The sequence below is a fragment of the Ursus americanus genome, chromosome 7, assembly GCF_024610735.1.
Source record: "Ursus americanus isolate L20-20 chromosome 7, mUrsAme1.1.p, whole genome shotgun sequence".
In the NCBI taxonomy this organism is placed as follows: domain Eukaryota; kingdom Metazoa; phylum Chordata; class Mammalia; order Carnivora; family Ursidae; genus Ursus; species Ursus americanus.
Window position 1 is genome coordinate 76,821,762 of NC_142133.1, and position 3,586 is coordinate 76,825,347.

At 47.8% G+C, this 3,586-nt stretch overlaps 1 non-coding gene across 1 annotated transcript; it reads right to left on the reverse strand.

Annotated features, from left to right (window-relative positions):
- Nucleotides 1–616: 616 nt before the first annotated feature.
- Nucleotides 617–724, reverse strand: LOC123778583 (U6 spliceosomal RNA). The gene has a single exon (XR_006775952.2). It is a non-coding gene; the product is annotated as a U6 spliceosomal RNA (small nuclear RNA).
- Nucleotides 725–3,586: the final 2,862 nt, after the last annotated feature.

The window sequence follows — 3,586 nt, forward strand, 5'->3', positions numbered from 1 at the left end:
GACACGTTCATGAGGTTCTCGTTCCCTACCATCTCGCAGACCGTTAGCTGACCCAGGTAACAGAAAGAGAAGGTCACATAACCCCTGCTAACTGTGAAAAATTTTCCATTACCTTCCCTTGAGATCACCCAAAGATTAGCCAAACATTAAGGAATAGAACCCTGCTGCTGCAAAGTCAGGTACGTGTCTTCCCGCTGGTAAAATGATGCTTAGTTTGTAAAAGTAGCAAGGGGCAGGAATTCAGAGCACGAATCTGTTGTTATTACAAATATACTCCCCTCCGCCGTATTATGCTAACAGAGATATCTGCCACATCACAGAGATACATTTTTTTCCCTTGGAACAAAAGCCTGTTTACTTTGTAATGGTAATCGTAATGTGGCTTTTAGAAGAAAATTAAATATTGATGAACCTTTTAGAAAATTTGTGAAATAGAATGCGTCGCCCCTCATTATGAAAACTTTTAAGGATATGGATGATTATTTTTCAAAATTACCTTTCTGACCCTAAACACTTGGATGTCTATCGAAACGAATTTTTTTACTGTAAAATTATAAATCTGTAGTGGAACTCAAGGCAGGGACTTCGAAATTTAATTTTATTTTTTTCATTTAAAAAAAATACGGCCTGCTTCACGAATTTGTGTGTTGTCCTCGCGTGGGGGCTCGTGCTGAGCTTCCCTGAATCGTTCCAATTTTAGTACATGTGCTTCTGAAACGAGCACTTGTCGTGCATTGCTTCTAACGCAGCACATTTTTGAGGGCATGGCTTTCTATTCTATGAAAGTAAGCTTGTGTGTCATTCAAAGAAAGCAGAAGCCACTTCAAGCCTTCAAAGCAGGAGGGATTTAATCCAGGGAATTAGCTACACTGGTGACGAAAGATAGGCAAAGCCAACTAGAATAAATTACAAGTAGAACAAAGCACCCAGAGATGAGCAAAAGGAGGAAAGCTATCCCAAACTGGGATAGAGGGTCAGAGAGGGTCAGCGCTGAGCTACCCAAGGTCAGGGGCCGGTCACCAGCTAGGCTGGCAAGTCGCTCTGAGGCTGGAGAGAAGAGGGAGAGGGAAACCACATAGTTTCCGTTCCTCTAGCATTGCCATCTCTTGTTCAAGATCTTCTTGGGTCAGCTGGAGCCCAAAGTGGTGGACGTGGGAGCCTGGAGCGGCTGGGGCAGCCTGGTGCCATGCAGGTGGTGGGGCCAGGAATAGATGGACCAGCAGACGGGCCTGGGGGCCACACAGCTTGTCAGCTTCCCACTGGCATTATTATTTAATTTTTAAAGATCTTATTGATTGGGGCGCCTGGGTGGCTCAGTTGGTTAAGCATCTGCCTTCAGCTCAGGTCATGATCCGGGGGTCCTGGGATGGAGCCCTGCATTGGGCTCCCTGCTCAGCGGGGAGTCTGCCTTTCCCTCTCCCTCTTCTCCTCTCCCCTGCTTATGGTCTTTTGGGCTCTCTCTCTCTCTCTTTCTCTCGCTGTCAAATAAATAAACAAATAAATAAATAAAAAGATCTTATTTATTTATTTCACAGAGAGAGAGTGAGGGAGTATGAGTGGTGACCTGGGGGGTTGGTGAGCAGAGGGAGAGGGAGAAGAAGGCTCCCTGCTGAGCAAGGAGCCTGATGCAATGTGGGCCAATTCCAGGACCCCCGACCATGACCTGAGCTGAAGGCAGACGCCTAACTGATTGAACTGCCCAGGTGCCTGCCCAATGGCATTATTTGCCTGGCCAGGGAGAAGGGGCAAGACTGTATATGCCCGTCTTGGATAAAGCCTGATGAAAATTGAGAGAGGAGGAGAAAGCATGTTCCAGCAGAGAAAGAGAAAAGAGCCAGAGCTGGAGGACCCATCTCCTTCAGATCTCTCTTCCTCTATACTCTGGAGTCTGCAGATGTGTTTTCCGACTTTTATTTTTATTTATTTTTTTAGTTTCTTCTGATTCTCCATGTTTTACTCCATACCTTTTAAAATTATGCCCGGGACTTAATGGGTCTCTCGCTCAGAAGTGGATTTGCTGGGGGCATCTAGGGAAAATTTCGTGGGAGCAGAATGTGTTGGAGGCACAGAAAGATGCCCTGCTGCCTCTTCATCTGTTTGTGGGTCCCCGTGGCCCATCCCCTCTCGTCAGCCACCTGCCTGTAGCCCTGGAGAGCAGGGAGCGGGGATCCAGCCCTCCAGGTCTCACAGTGCCCTTGCATACAGTAGGTGCCCAACACTTGAGAGTCAGGATTTGAAATCTGGCTCTGCCATTGACTAAATACGTGTCACTGAGGAAGGTCTTTGTCTCTGAATTCCATTTTCTCATTAAAAAATAGAATGGGGGTTCCTGATATTTACTCTGCATGATTTCTATATGAATGACTGATGGCATCTCTCAAGCATTTGCCCAGAACTTATGCTTTGATTATTAATCATTTTTAATACATCGTTCTTGCTTGGATCACTGCCATAGCCTTCCCGTGCCCCCCTTCCCCCCACCTGCTCTCCTACCACCCGCTGTCTTTGTCCAGCACGGCAGCCAAAGTGATCTTTGCAGAACGTAAGTTGAATCTCTGTCTCGTGCCTGGCTGCAGTCCCACAGGGGCACCCATTACACGCAGAGTGAAAGCCAGAGTCTTTCCAGTGGCCTACAGAACTCTGTGTCACCTGGTTCTCATTATGGGCACTCGCTGTCTCCTTTCCCTCTGCCCCACCCCCCCAACACCTTGCACTCCGCCACTCTGGCCTCCTTGCTCTTCCCTGGGCGGGTGGGCTCACGAGCCTTCTCAGTGACTGTTCCAGTAGCCTCTTCCCTGATGCCCATACAATGAACCCTTCAGCTCCCCTAAGTTTTTGTTCAAATGTCACCTTGTCACTGAGACCCCCGCCGACTCTTCTATTTAAAATCACACCTCATTCCCCACACATTGCCCAACATCCTGGCATTTCTAATCCTCCTTCATGTATTACATTTCCCTTTTCGCCGTCGCACGTGGCATCGTCTCACATACTTGGTGATGCTCTTGAGTGATGCCGCTGGAGAGAGACGCTGGGCTGCTTGTGCTGCTCTTCCTGCACAAGTGGTGGCTTCTGTGCCCTCGTCACCAGCATGGAAGGGCTGGTCTAGATGAGCTCCCACATGCCTCCGTGCTTTAAATTCAATTGTGAAAAATAAATAAATAAATAAATAAATAAATAAATAAATATTCAATCGTGTTAGCCCACGCACAGTTTTTGAGAAGCCCGCCTCTCTGCAAGGGTATCACACCTGTATTTCCCCTTCCATATCGGACCCCATTGTCAGGATGGGGTCAGAGAGACTAAACTCTCAAATGAAGGAGAGCGAAGGGATAAGCTTTCCAAAGCACAGGAACAGGGCTCTCAGCAGAGGTATCTGGCTCCTTGCCCCTCCGCTCGGGGTGCCGACATTTCTGCAGCACCTGACATGGTCATTTTGTTGACCGGTGGAAGGAGAACAAGATGCTGAGAGGGCTAGGGTTCAAGTTCCACTTGCATCTCTCTATAGATACAGAATAATATCTGAGCTCCCGGGCTGTAGGTGCCAATCCATTCATCCACGTGTCTGCCCCATTCGTTGATTTGT